Raw genomic sequence first — 16137 nt, 5'->3', positions numbered from 1 at the left:
GACCTGGTTGTGCTCAGCCAAGGGACGCTGCAAACTTGAATTTAAAAATTAAAATTTAAACTCTTTGTAAAAAACAAACAAAAAAAAACATTATTAGAGCATTTTTTTTTTTTAATTACTTTATTTTGATTCTGCAAGAGTACTTTCCAAAGTCATAGAATCGTAGAAACACAAGGTTGGAAAGGACCTACAAGATCTCTAGTCCATTTCCCCTATCACCACTACTACCCACTAAGCTACTAAATCGTATCTCGTAGCACCTTCTCCAGGCACTTCTTAAACACTGCGAGGGACGGTGATTCCACCACCTCCCTGGGCAGGCCATTCCAGCACCTGGCCACTCTTTGAGAGAAAAAGTTTTTCCTGATATCTAATCTAACTCTCTCCAGGCACAACTTGTGGCCATTTCCTCAAGTCCTATCACTAGTTATCTGAGAGAAGAGGCCAACCACCTCCTCATCACAACCTCCCTTCAGGAAGTTGTAGAGTGCAATAATGTCTTCCCTGAGCCTCCTCTTCTCCAGACTAAACAATCCCAGCTCCCTCAGCTGCTCCTCATTTGTCTTGTTGTGTTCCAGACCCCTCACCAGTTTTGTTGCCCTTCTCTGGACATTCTTCAGGGCCTCAATATCGTTCTTGTAGTGAGGGGCCCAAAACTGAACACAGTACTCGAGGTACGGCCTCACCAGAGCAGGGTACAGTGGGGTGATCACCTCCGTGCTCTTGCTGGCTACACTATTACACTACTACACTATACAGGCCAGGATGCCATTGGCCTTCTTAGCCACCTGGGCACACGAGTAGCTCATGTTCAGCCCAGCATCAATCAAAACTCCCACGTCCTTTTTCTCTTCACAGTCTTCTAGCCACTCTGCCCCAAGCCTATAGCACTGAATAGGGTTGTTGTGGCCAAAGTGCAGGACCTGGCACTTGGCTTTGTTAAACCTCATCCCATTTGCCTCAGCCCAGCAGTGTAGCCTATCCACATCCCTCTGAAGGGCCACCCTACACTCAGGCAGATCGACACTACCTCTCAACTTGGTGTCATCTGCAAACTTACTGAGGGTACACTCAATCCCCTCATCTAGGTCATCAATAAAGATATTAAACAATGTAGGCCTCAGTACCGACCCCTGGGGGATGCCACTTGTAATGGGATGCCAGTTGGACTTAACTCCATTAACCACAACCTGCTGGGCACGGCCCTCCAGCCAGGTCTTTACTCAGAGAAGAGTATACCTGTCCAGGCCACGGGCAGCCAGTTTACCCAGGAGAATACTGTGAGAGTCCATGTCAAAGGCTTTGCTGAAGTCAAAGTAGACTACATCAGAAGGAGATGAGGTTGGATAAGCATGACCAGCCTTTCATGAACCCGTGCTGACTGGGCCTGATCCCTTGGATGCCATGCAAGTGCCGTGTGATCTCACCCAAGATCATTTGATCCATAACTTTCCCTGGAACTGAGGTCAGGCTGACAGGCCTGTAGTTCCCCAGGTCCCCTTACGGCCCTTTTGGTAGATGGGAGTCACATCAGCAGTCTGTATAATTCGTATCAGTAGTTGTTTCTTGACTGAAACATTACAAAAATTGAAAGCAAAACAAACAAAAGACAAAATAACAACAACAAAAAAGAATCTAAGTAGAATTACACTAGATACTTATGTCAGCTTTTTTAATAGGAGTGAAAAACTTTTTCTTATGAGCTGTGTGCTCTCAATAACAGAAGGTTTTTCACACCAGCTTCCCTTTTATTTAAAGGACAGCTTTCAAAATGTTAGCAACAAGTATTACCCATGTCTCTTTTCTCCAGTGTCAGCAACAGTGACACGGAAAAGAAAAATTAACAAAATTCAAAACTGCCTAGCAGTAAGTACTAAGGTAATAATATCTTGAAATCAGTTGTCTCAGACACAGTTCAGATACCTGTTTGAAGGTGAAGAAAAAAGATTTTTATTTCTATAGTCATGATCAGTTAAAGCTGGTAAATCACACTTCTTTGTACAGCTACTTCACATAGTACTCTAGGCTCAAGTTTATCTTATTTTGGGCTGTTTTGTTAGTGGAGTTTTACCTGTGTGAGGACAGTGTTTAATTTGATTTCCATCTTTTCTTTGAAGAGGAGTAATAGATGGTTTTATACTTTATTTTCAAGTCCTAATCAGTTTTAGAGACTACTGAGAGTAAAGTAAACTTCTAGAAATGAAATTGTGTGTATGAGCAAATTTGAAATTGAGATCTACAAAGTCAATGGAACCTGCATGTGTTGAGATTCATGTAGACTGTGACAGGTTTAGTTTGATGGTTTTTATGTATTTCATTATGAGATTACAGCTTCTTCCTGATCTCTTTTTTGGGTAATGGATGCTAGGAAAATGCAAGCACAATACTATATGCTAAATATACTTTTTTTTTTTTTTTTTTTTTTTTTTTTTTTTTAATAATTCTTTATCTAGTTATAATATTTTAGAGATTTTGTTAATATATGAAGATACTGGAACTGGGGTAGTACCAGAGGGCTCTTAGGATGCATCTGCATCAAACTATGGAGCTGCTATGTGTGAGAAGTGGTACTAGAGCAGGTCCTACAGAGATGCAGGTTCGTGTTTGGTAAACAATAATTACTAGCATTGCCTCAGCTTACAGCTCTGAACTAGTTAACAGGGCAAATTCCCTCAGTGTTCTGTGGCAAAGGTTTTGGGTATTTTTCAAAGACAATGAATGCACTTTGCTTATCCTTTGTCAATGGTAGTTACAAATAGAACTACAATTTCATGTAATAGCTATAAACCATTACTCTAATGGTTTGACAAATACCTGTGAGGATAGACTGCAATATTTCATCTGAGAAAGGGCTGAATATTAAATAAATGTAACCTCCCATTGGGTCTTGCCTTAACCTCCTACTGGTTTTGGAAGGTGAATTTAAGAGCTGAAAGCATTTTAGATTAAATGTTAGGGGAAAGGTTCAGTAAGACCTAGACAGCAGATTAGCACTTTGTGCTTGTAATAACAGTCCTTTCCCTCTTCCCATTATCTCTTCACACACATCATTGCAAAGTACTGAATTTAACTTGAGACAGGTGTACAGTTGACTTGTACTGATCATCTAATAGATATTGTTGTGGACAATTAATGATATTTTTCTCCCCCCCCCCCTTTATTTTTTTTATACTATTTATGATGTATAAGACTAAGAATTGGGATTTTCCTATTAACTATATAAACCAAACTTTTCAGTTTAGTCTTTAAGCCCAGTATCTCAGAGGGAAGGTTCTCAAGTCATGATATATTTTGCTTTAAAAGCTAGAAATAATGAGTTGTTTTTAATGTTTAATGTGGGATGGTATTAATGGAAGTAGATCAGGAGGTTTTAAACCATTTAAAGACTCTTTCCCAATCCAGAGGAAACACTTCCTATAAATTCTTCTTCTTACTGAAAAATGTTTGTGGCATTTGTTGATCTCAGTTGGAGAGAGCGAGATAATACCAGTGTGAAATACTTCCGTGCCATTATGAAAAGAAATGAATTACTGACCATAGTAAGAGTATATTTTAAATGGTAGCAATGTAGTATGGAAATACTTAAAGACATATGCAGAGAGACTTTAGAATAATTCCCGATCATTTTAGTAATAGCAATAGTAAAGCAGCAATTGGAATAACAAGCCCTTTAATTTTAAGGTGGGAAAGAGAAAAACATTAGAAGCTGTATGTAACGTCCCTTTTCATTCTATATTTTTATTTTCTGTCAGGAGAAAGCTATTTTGAAAGGATTATTCAGGTTGTAATTATTAGAGCAGACAGCCAATGAAAAGGCTATTTGTCTTTCTAGAAAAATGATGGTTATCAATTATGTCATAGAGAACAACTTAAAATATTTTGAAGTTGTTCAGGTGCTTTTCTGCAATCAAAGTTCAATAAGTAATGAAATGAACCCACAAACCAAACTGATAAGCAAATCTCTATCATTGAAACTAAATTGCTACTGTCAAAGTACTTGTTCACCTGCTAAAACCTCTGTTTTTCATTCTTCCGAGATGTTACAGTACCTGGCTTATGCCTGTGACATCTTTTACAAGTTAGTTGACTTCTAAAATGCTTTGATAGATACAAACAGATCTAATGAGCAGATAACATACAAATTATTCTCTGTCTCTGAGTGAAAGATGTGTAACTATAGAGAAGCATGTAGATGTTCTTGCCGTTGAACTATCCTGGATCAAGCAGGTAGCCAGCTTGTTCTGCAGATGGATCAGCAGGCAGAGCAGGATGGTTCTGGTGCCCAGGTGCTTCAGCGTGTTTTTGTTCTTGAGTTGAGCCAGAAACCAATCTTTTGTAAAAAGGGAAAGCAATAATGAGTCACTCACAGATGTCTCAAACACAATTAGAAGCTAAATGTCTTCCTACAGTAGCAATAATAATATCGCATTAAGGGTTGAAGGCCATCAACCCAGTCAAATGTGATTAAAAACAAACAAACACACAAAAAAAAACCCCACACTTTTATGGTCTATGTATTATTTATTACTTTGCAGTTGCACCAATGTTGGGCTAAATGCTTTCCTGTAAATGCTTTCCTGCAGCCATAATATTCTGACCTCAGCAAGGAGTGCCTAATTTGACAGGTGGTAGTTGTTGAGGAAGGAGTGCAGGATGCAGGTGAGGTTGTACTGGTGAAGTGATGAATATTACTTACATCCAAATACTGTGACAGTCTGGTTTCATATAGCCTGACCTTGTCCGTTCAGTGTTTTGCTTTCTCTGCTCTTCTTAGCCACTTCATTTCAATCCTGTTTTCACTAGTGAGGTAGCCAGCCCCATAGAGCTTTTGTGTGGGTACCTTCTTCCAGTTAGCTGTGAATAAGTCAGTGGGAGTCTAGCAGGGCTGCTGATGGAGCCTCTACAGGTGTTGGAGAGGAGTACTGCCTCCTCCTGTGGCAGCCTTTGCACTACTGAGGAGGATGCAAGCCTCAGGGAAGGAAGCAGCCATTGGAAAAGAGCAACCTGGTCTCTCAGGTGTGTCTGACTTCAGTTGACACCTCAGTGTCTTCTTGCAGTGAGGTGCTCCTGTAGCGGGGAGCACAGGCAGGAGAATCAGGGGCTGCAGTGGGAGTGTGGCTGATGTTCAGTGTACTTTTGAAAAAGGTTGCAAGAGGAAAAAAAACACCGCAGTGTAAGAAGTAGGAGTATCATATCAGAGCACCTGCAATGCTTTTTAACAAGCAGTGTGAAGCGATGGAAGAGCGGCAAAACTTCTAAGTGCTTCCTTACTGGCTTTAAGGCCTGAAATACAAGATGAGGGAATTGTTTGGCATGAAATGATGACCCTGAAGAAACGGGCCCGGTTGCTGGGCTATATTGGCTTTATAGGAATGCTGAAGAGGGCATACAGTCAGGGGAGTGGCGCTGTATGTATTTTATCAAGTATAGCAGCATAAAAATGTTACAGTAAAAGAGAAGGGCTGTGGAACCATGTTGGGCAGAAACACTGTGCTCTAATAAAATTGTAGAGCTAAGATTGTGTTACCAGCCCCCTGCCCAGTGCTGTAAATAGTGCTCAGGAAATGTGAAATAAGAGTAGAGAAACTGCAAATTCAGGACAGGCAGTGACAGTGGGAGGCTACAACCGAGGCCCATAGAGGCTGGACCAGTACCTCCTTGGGATGCGAGGCAGAGAGGATGGACGTGCAAAGTGGCTGCTTCCCAGAGCACCCAGTGCTAGGACTCCGAGATGAAAAGGTGCAGTCCTGGATGTGGTCTGGAGTGGTGTGCAGTGGCCAATTCTGAGAGCTACTTGGTGATCAGCAACCATCGTAGGATTAGGTGGAACTTCAGAGCTGAAGAGAGCACAATAAATATGTGCAGCATGTGGTCATGCACATTCAGGTATAGTGTCTGCAGAACATTGGGGCAATTGGTCAAATAAACCCTCTCAAACCTTAAGGAATTGTGCAGGAAGCCTATAAGCTTGTTGTAATAAAGTTTTTAGAAGCCCCCAAATATGATGCATGCTAACAAGGTAAAACTACATCATCCCTAGGAGCCTCCCTCGATAAGAAGGCCAGGGGAGGGCATGGTAGCAAAATGGATGGCAGCTGGAAGAGGGAAAGCCTGCCTGAATTAGTAGAAGAGGAAAGTCCTGAGAACATTGCAGGACAAATACGAACAGGAAATTAAAAATCCACATAAGGAATTAGAAAAATGCCTTACCAAAGGATGCTTAAGTTTCTAGGAAAATTTCTGAAGCATATCAAACCCAGAAAATCCATGGGACCAGTTCATGACATCAGCATAACTGGGGGCATTCAGAGAAAAGGCTGGGGAGGAGATGCTCAGTGAATTCCCTGTGCCGAAGATGGATGTTGCAGCCTCATGTAGCAGAACCTGTATGTACTGAGGAGGTCTTCGGAGGAATTAAATTGCAAACACCCCAATGCCGTTATCACTATTTCCTTTTGAGGTTTTTAAAGTTCAAGATGGGGACAGAATTTCTGGACCCTCTGTGGGGAGACAACATCTGTTGAAACATAAGGCAGGAATGAGACCTACCCTGGTAGGTCTCTTTTTTCATCCTATGTGTGTATGCTAATCAGCTAACAAATGGCAAAACTAAATTTTGTACTATTGTACATGCAAACTTGAGAGGTGCACTTTGTGCTGTTTTTTTCCTAGAATGATTTCTCAAGCACAAGCATGTCTTAAAAAAACCTCTGCTGTAGTTAATTTTGTGTTCTTTTCAAAAATCAAACTGCTGAAAATTAAAGTAGCTATTTGTGTTGTTTCATTGGGATTACGGGGCACAGAGCGCATAAATTTAATTGCAGAAATATTGCTATGAAAATAGCATTTATTTTTTGGTCAATATTTAGTTTGTAACCAAAAGAGTATTTTTCATAAACTTTTTAGTAGTTTTCTATCCCTTTCTCCCTTAGGCAGTGATGCAGCTTTGTTTTTTAACATTGTGTGCGGGCCCCAAAACCGTATGAAGGTAAAGCAAAATTTATATTCACTAGTTATACATTCAATGTGGAATGCTTTGTATTTTTTTTTTATTTGCTTTTAATGTGAGTATCTGTAAAAACCGTCAGGCAAATCACCAATAGCAAGTCTGTAATCTTTGCTGGCTGTTGGAATAAGTCCTTTTCTCTTATAAATGAGCAGATCTGTCTTTCGGAATCTGAGTCTATCTTAGTCAACCGTTTCTGAAATGTTGAGGGTCCCTCTGGAGCCAGTTCTTCTATGCCTATGGTCATGTATAACTTTTCTTTTTCCATGAGGTCTTCCTACCATGAGGTAGAAGTCAAGATTTTGACTCCCCTAAAATGAAGTTGAAGTTTGATTTAAACCAGTGTCCTCTGTAATGTTTACAATGTGGTTAGCATTTCCTCAGAAGTATAATTGTTTTTGTTAAAAGTGTGTGTAAAAGGGCACAATACAGAAAAATCAGGCTAGATAAGTTCTGAATATTTTTATGACCTTTATTTATTATTTCTGGTATTCCAGGTAATTTATGGGAAACATAACTAAAATTGTTTTTTTTTTTGATCATGGTCAGCGAGATAATGATCAAAGTATATGGAACACGGGACTGCTTGGGTGATGTCTAGGAGAGTTGCATTGCCATTAGACCTGTTATCTTCAAGGTTCTTTGCAAGACACTTTGGAAAAACAGAGTAAATAGAGACTATTGAGAGCTGATTGATTATATTCCCGGGTTTCTGATAACTTTACAATCTCTAATTGTCTTTGATTTTTTGTGCTTTTCTCTAGTGTGAAGAATGCAAAACGAAAGTTTGATCAATTTTTGTTGCTCCATAAAAATATTTGCTCATGTGAATAGCATAAGCAGGCCTGGGGCCTTTGTGCAGGAAACCTTGTGAAATCGTTAAGAAAATTTAATTACTCCCTGAATGAGAAACTGTCTGACCCTGCTCAGCTGAGGGAAGCACACACGCATCTTGTGTACCATTACAATTGGTTTTTAATTGCTGAGTTTGTTAAATTAGAAATCTGTTTGGGCTGAAGATAAAGTACTGTATGTACTTAGTACCCATATGCGTTATTTTGGGATTGCTGTTTAGTTGCTAGGCTTCACGTTTCTTTTAGAGATATGGGATACTTCACATCCTTTCTCCCCATTTCTTTCTTTATCTTTCTCCCTTTTCCCATTTTGTTAGATGGTCTGTTCATGGAGTGGATTCAGGTGGAGGTAAGGGAACGGTGTGGGTGGCCTCTTGTGCTTATTAGCTGTGCCACTGAGTTTGGAGATAGGCACAAGCACCAACCTTGGCAACTGAAACTGAGCCAGTCATAACTTTTTGTCCACAGACCACTGGCAAGGTTTCTTGTTGTCACTGTTGAGCAGCTGGCTTCTGCCCCTGGTGGAGGATGCATTCTGGCGCTCAACTGTACTTTTCTGAGCACTGTTGTCATCAGTTGGGACTGCTCACACAATTCTTACATGATAAATCCTTTTGTTTTTTTCATCAGTCTCAGTTGCATGATCCTTTGATTTCACATTTTTTGTTCATACTGTTATTGCCATTTCCTGGGAGGCAAAACAAGGTGTCTGCTTAATCTAAGTCGTCACTTAAAAGCTTTTTATGTGAAACAAAGAAACCCATTTCTTGGGTTAATTGTATGGCCCTAATAACTGTATGTCCCTTTCCAGAAATGATTATTATGTTTGAAATCCTGTAGTTCAAAGTCTTTTTTTTTTTTTTTTTCTTTCCCTAATTCCTGCCTTTCGATGAGGAATATGTAAAAGAAATGTATGAGCGTACATTATTTAGGCAGCTTCGTTATCCGTGCATTTGAGAATTCTCACAAAGCTTTCTCCTGTATCTGTTGGCAGGCTCACTGTACTTGCACATCAGGTGGAAGAACTTCTCCCAGCCCCTGAAAGGAGATCGAAATAGAGCCATCCAAACTCAGCTCTGCTCTGCTGTGATTGCAGGGAAGCAGTTGCTCACCCAGCACGAGGGTGCTTGAGCTCTCCCTCCCGGGGGGGCACCAGAACATGCAAGAAATGCTCTGACCTACACATCAGCTTGGTAATTTCTGCCATTTCTACTTCCCAAATGCAAGGCTGCCCTTCAAGAAGCCATTTATCACTTTCTTTTGAACAATGATTCCATGTCATTGTAGTTGTGAATAGTGCCTGGTCCCTGCTCAGTCTTTGAAAAGAGCTACTTTAAAAACTATACCTGTTTGTTGCATTCATCTTTCACTAAAGCAGTGACCTTGTTTATATGCCCATCCTCCAGTTTATTTTCAAAATCTTTGATCTTCTTTGGTGTATTTGTTGGAGGAATGTCAGCCTGCAGTATCTCACATCATGTAGGATGTATCAGTTGATGAAGATACAGAGCAAAAGTACTTGCATTTTTTACACACATGGTTAATTTATTATCCTGAAAAGTCTACTGCTGAGCAACAGTAAGTGTAGCCAGTATTTGCCCTTATGTTTGTGTGACTTGTCCATGTATCCCTTCTTTATCCCAAATTATGCTTGAGATTAATCTTAATCTTCAGTAGGATGCTGGGTTTGGGGCAGCCTTCGCTGGGTCTGTTTCCATGTGGTAAGATTAAAAATTGTGCCAACTTTCCCAGCCCAACTTTAGAGAGGAGATGGGGAAAGAGTTAAAACTCTGCCTCCCTCTTTCCACACCTTCCTATAAACCAGCAGGGGGTTTGCTCTTTTCATGGAAGTGGAGAAGCAGACAAAACTTTAAATGTTGGAAGCAACATGCAAGCAAACAGTTGTTCATAATTCAGGAAAGAAATAAAAAGGGGAAGAGCTTATGAGGTAACATCAATGTATGTATCATCTCCTTCTGGTCTCTTGGTCATTGGCCCTTCAGTCTTTTGCTGAGTCTTAATTTGCAAATAAGCAGAAGAGAAAAGAGTTCACTTAGCTGTGGCTGATGGAACTTGGTGTATATTATACATACACTGTGTGTACAAAGAACAGAAATGTCATCATACTTCTCTGTTAGGGTACTGTTATACCACTCAAAGTGTGCTTGACTGTGGTTAATTTCCTGTGTTACAAGATGAGAAATTGGAGTTTTAGGATTTATGCAAACTTTCTGTTGTTGCACAAGACAAAATTCATACAAACGGGTGGAAGTGTTGTGCTACTTTGACTATTCCCCTCCCCACACACCTTTTACAGGCCAAAGGATATGCTAGTTACCAATCTGTGATCCCAGGACAGAAGGCAGAGCATGGCCCCTTTCATTGTGGATGATTGATGTAAATGGATTACAGCCACTTCACATACTCAGTAAGAACCAAAACATTTAAACATGTTTTTTGGTAGCCAACTAATTTTAATGAGATGGGATGAAACTATTGTCAATACCAGTAATAATTGCCTGGCCGTTAGTCGAATGGAATAGATATCAAGAGAGCATAAAAAGATGAAATAACATAAAGGATCTTGTTGCTTAGGACAAGTTTATTAATATCCATGTATTAATGGAATAAAATAGCATTTTGTCTCTAGGTTAGTTGATAGTCCCGTGTGTGAGAATCCAAACCTTTTTCATTGTAGTTTATTTCATGTCTTCTATTGGTCTTGTGAACTTTGCCACGCAGATGCAGGGTGTAGAGCCGTAATGACTACTGTAGTTTTAGCTATTTATTAGGCACTGAAGCTGTTTAGATGAGGCACTCTTCTTTCTCCGTGTTACAGGGGTAGACATTGCTGACTCTATGGGAACTATTTTCTGTCAGTTAAATGCCTTTTGTGCATGATTATTCACTTATTTGGATACATTTTGTCAGAAAAAGGAAACGGAATAAATCATTCAAATTTAATCTTTCTGGATGCAGTATCCTACTCCTGTCGTTTGAATACTGTTCTAAAACCACATTTAGACCTACACTTAGGTGGCTGTATTAGAATTAGTTTTTGTCATTAAGGCTAGTTCCAAAGCAAAGAGTAGTTTTCCTGCAGGTGATCTTGCTGTTGAAACTCTGCACATTGCACCATTGACTTATTTGGGGTATAGGCACTAAGGCTCAAACTGATATTTTAACAGCTCACATTGCGCTATTGATTCCAGCAATTCAGTGAAGTTGCATAATTCAGTTTTTTTCCTAGCCACTTCCATTATAACATCCACATTCACAAACAAGACTTCATGGTGGAACAGATCCTTTTTTGTAAGAGTCTCTCCCTATTCAAAAGTCTGAATCAAAACCATCTTGTCTTATTGACTAAGAGATAAATTTGATGTTGCCTGGTCCACCTCCTTATACAGACACATTTTGACACAGTGTATTTGAGTGCTAATAATGACATTAGAAGATGTTGGAAAGAGATCTAATTCAGCATGCAGAAGTGACTTTGCTGTCATCTCCTATTTTCTGCACAATTGACAGCAGATACTTGGGGCTGAATTTTTCTTTCAGGTCAAATTTCCAAGGCATGAGACTGTCTGTTAGAAACAGATAAGACCAAAACCAATACTGAAGTACTTGTTGGAAGTGTTAGCAGCGCTGCGAATTTAAAAAGGATGCTTCAGTTTTCTGCACAGGACATGACACAACAACATATATTTTACTAGCAGTGAAATCCAACCAGCAACCCCATGTAAGTTTTCAAAATTTCTTACTGGGAAAATTTCATAGGAGAAACCTTATTTGGGGGAGAATAAAAGTTGTTTATAACTACTGCAGCTGTTATGTCACACTCTCTAGCCAATATGCTCTGAGATTCTTTAAAGAAATCAAAGTAGATGTAGTACCCTCATGGTCTGAAATGGTAGGTAACATATCAAGCTATAATTGTCAGACAAATCTGTATTTGTATCTCATTTTTAGTATGCAAGACACTCAAAAGTAGAAAAAATATATGAGGTTTTAAAGCAAACAAACCCAAAATGTCCCCTTCCTCCTCTTCCCACCCCCAAGGAAAAAAAAAAAAAAAAGGAAGAAAAAAACACTTTCCAGCAATGAGTGCTGTAGACATTTCAAACACAGTTCTCAAACTGCATTTTGTATCCTTTCTCTCCTTTTCAGGGGAAAAAAAGAGCTGGGCAACTTTTAGTTTTCCACTGGTGGATGTTACTATCAAAATTAACTGTGCAAAACCTTGCTTGAAAGGCACCTGTGAAGAATAACTTCTAAACAACCTATTTCTGTGCAGCCACTCCACAAGTGGGTGAAGCACCATGCACTGATGATCTGAGACATCCTCAGCTGCATTTACAAACACAAAGCAATGTCAGGGCAACTCGGTGAATCTGTCAGCTCCATTCATGATTCATAGTTTTTTTTTTTTTTTTTTTTTTTTTTTTTTTTTTTTTTTTCGGCTTTCTGATGTCTTTTGCCTTCCCTTTCCCCCAGGTAAGATGAACTTTTTCAAGTCATAGCATTAGCTAGCAGCAGTGGGTTTTCTAATGAAAGCTGTCCTTTATTCTTGCGAGCAGAGGAAAAGTGATTAGGTTGAATGTTTTTGAAATTTGTTTTTCTAATGTCATAAAAGTGTGTATCATAATGTCCCAAGTACTGTCATAATAAAGTCTATTTGGCCTTGTGTCAGCTCTCTCTGGGATTGGATGATACAAAAGAAACAGCAAAGAGCACTTCCAGATTATAGCAGTACTTCCTGGGTACATGCTGCCCCCCACCCTTCAAGATTGGTAAATCAAGACTGCCTTGACCAGTGGAAGCATTGTTACACGTTATAGCTCTTGGTAAATGTTCTTACTTCTCATTCTTCCCAGCCTATGTAAATTTTTATTGCCTAATTTCTGTAGCAGTTGTTTCCTCATTTTAATTGTTTGGTGGATCAAGTGACATCCCTTTTGGTATTACTAGTTTTGCTTCTGACCCTGATTCTTGTGTTGGAAGAGATCATGAGCAGTGATTTCCCCTCTGTGTCCATGTCACCTGTCATTGTATACATGTCTATCACAATGTCCATTGTCTTCACCCAGGCTGAGGCATTGTGATCTATCTAATCATCTTTCAGACAGAATTTGTTTCATAGCTTTTACCTTTCCTCTTACTCCTTCTAGCAGGGCAGGGCAAACTGGAACTACACAGAAGTATTCAAGTGTCAGTATTGTATTTTTATAAAGACACGTTATATGAAATACTCTTTTCTCATATCTGGTCCTTTCCTAATAACTTCCATCGTTGCAGTTTCCTTGTGAAATTTTGGAATATACCTGAGAGATTTTGACAGTGTTATTCAGCATAATCCCAAAATCCTGAATGGTGATGGCTGGTGTTGCCCAACTATTTTCTATGGAAAGCTAATTCGCTGCTCCCACCCCCTACTGCCCCATGAGTATGTCTTCACATTTTTCTTCTTTTGAATTTAATCTGCTGTTGCATCTAGCACCTCGTCACTTTGTATCATAAATTTCTTTGAGTGTTTCACTGTTGCTAAGTTACTTGGGTCTGTAAGGAAAGGAGCATTTCCAGCAAGCATATTCACTTCCATATTAACTTTTTCCAGGCTATTTATGAAAGTTCTGTGTTTCACAGAATTGAGCACACATCTCTAAAACCCCACTGGAGATCTACTTGTAAATTGCTGCTGTGCTTCATCCTTGAAACAAAAGTAGCAACATAGGCTTATTCACCTCTGTTACGTGCATTCCAGAAAGCTAGCTTGGAAATCAAGACATGGTAGGTGCAGGATTTTTTGTCTAGTAATATGGCAGGAAGTCTCACAGGTGAAGGAAGTGGTTTAATTGGGAATCAGAGATTGCTTTCACAACCTGATCTTCTGACAATGGTAAAGAGTGACCAGTCATACACTGCGCCAGATGCTGTTGGCATGGGTTTGGTCTCTATTACCAGGAATTCATTGTGTGAAGCTAGATCTTTTTTCTCTTGGAAAATATGCTAATTTGAATTTCCTTATCCTAATTAACTGCCAAAATTAATTGCTTAAAATCAACTTTTTTTTTTTTTTTTTTTTTTTTGACTGGAAACTGTACTGAAAATACTCCAAAAAGAATTTTGAAAAGTTGAGGTGAAGAGTGGTAGTTTGGCTATGTGTTTGCAAACATGACAACATGACCCCAACAAAGGGGAAGGGTGTCCTTTGAGTAGTAAATGTGCTGGGGAGACAAATGCATTTTTTTTCTCTTTTGTCACAGTAGGAAAAGACCGTGAATGTTCAAGAACTATGGTCTGACACAGCAAACAGTTTTCTTTCTTGTTTGTTCTTTCCCTGCTTAGGGAGGTGGGGTGGGAAGAATTTGAAAAATACTGCAATGTTTTGATATTTTAATAAACAATCCAGGAAATTGAAAGTTTTCGTTGTGACAGTTTCAAGATGAAATGTTTTAACTCCAATATCAAAACTAATTTTTCAACTTGAAGCATCTTTTTAAGAGGCAAAAAGCAATCCATTGTGGAGATGGCCAGTCTTTGTCCTGGGTGATGTCCGGCACTGATAATCCAAAGATACAGGTGCTCCATGCAGAAACACGAGACTTCTGGTTTTGGATTGTGATCATTTTTTTCATAATCACCTAACAGGAGTAAGGTGAAGACAAGAAAATTATACAGGCTTAAAAAGTATCAGAAGTAACCATTCTGGAGATTGCTACCACATAGGGCGCATCCCTCTAAGCGAGAGGGATGGGAGGACTTGGGCCTCACTCTGTGCTCATCAGCAGATCTCAGGCAGTCCCAATTTAGAGCAAATCTGCCTGCTGATGGTTCTCAATCGTGAGATGTGAAGCTAACTTATGCATAATATGCCTATCAATTTTTATCCATCTCTAAGTAAAGGTCCTTTAAGCTCTTTTTCTCAAAATGCCTTTATTTATTTTTTTTTTTTTTGTAAGTAACTGAAAGGTTGAGACTGGGTTGTGGTGTATGTAGAACTGGATACACAAGAGCAATACAGCATGTGAACATCTATTAAAATAGAAAATTTACCCACAGAAAATACGTTTTACAGCTAGAGGGTAAATATTTGTTATGGGAGCATTGAAGTGATTTTTACTAGGCCAGTATTTTGAGCTGGTAAACGATTATCACCCATTCAAATGGCACCAATATATCAAAGATTGAAATAGCTAATGCCGTGCTAGGATATCATTTTACAGCCCTATAAATTTCAAATGTATTATTAGGGCAGAAAGCATAAGCATATTGAATATTTTTCATTCTATGGTAAGGAACAGAAATAGTTGGAAAATAGTTTTCTCATAAACATGGAAAATGTGACCAGGCTACTCCCAGAATAGTTAAAATGAAGTGCACAGGGTATGGCAAAGATGAGGTAATAAATTGTGGGAATGTGTTTTTAGTATATTTTGTATGTAATAAAACTTCATTTCTTTTGCGAGCATGTATTTACTTTTTTTTTTTTTTTTTTTTTTTTTTTTTTTTGCTACTGTTACCTTGCTTGTAATAAATTTTGCACCATACTGTGCAAAGTAAGCAATACAAAACCCAATGATCAGACTTGCAGTAAAAAAGAAGTGATAATATCTTCCTACAGCTGCAGCGAGCAGCGGGCTACCCCTGTCTGTGTCTGGACTCTGGTCGAGCCCCAAGGATCTCCAGGCAGAGCAGAAATGAGGATGACCTGGTTCCAAAACCTGCTCCTCAGGATGCTGAAGAGCACTGAAGAGCAACTTACTCAGCGTGGTTCAAAGTGGCTCGTGCTGTGCCTGGGACCTGACTTGCCTTCGATTTGATGTCCCGTGTTACCTCCCCTGTCCTTCGCCTGTGCCTGGGGACTGGCTGTGTTGCTCAGGGTGCCACGTTGCAGCTCTGGACTTGGCACAGCCTCTCTGCTCCTTCCTGGGCTGCCTCCTACTGACAAAAAAATCCTGTACATAACAGTGATGAAGAGGGACAGCACTCCACAGCAGTGTGTTGCCCGCCATGGTGTTTAGTTGAGATTAGTATTCTGGCTACATGCTTGTCCCTTGGCCTACCACTGGGTTTCTGGGGAGCCCCCTGGCTGTGAAAAGCAAGGTGTTTTCTGTGTGGGCACTGTACCTTAGAGAGCAATTACCTGTGTGGAAAACACAGCTGGGATGAAGATTTGTACCTACAGAGGTGTTACCTCTTAAGACTGAACCCCCCCTCATGCTGGAAGGCCAAGTAGTGTGGATGCTGCTGGTGGCAGTTGCCTTGGTGAGGACT

This window comes from Aythya fuligula, chromosome 8 (genome assembly GCF_009819795.1).
Source record: "Aythya fuligula isolate bAytFul2 chromosome 8, bAytFul2.pri, whole genome shotgun sequence".
NCBI classification, from domain to species: Eukaryota; Metazoa; Chordata; class Aves; order Anseriformes; family Anatidae; genus Aythya; species Aythya fuligula.
Note: the sequence above shows the minus strand (reverse complement) of the source record.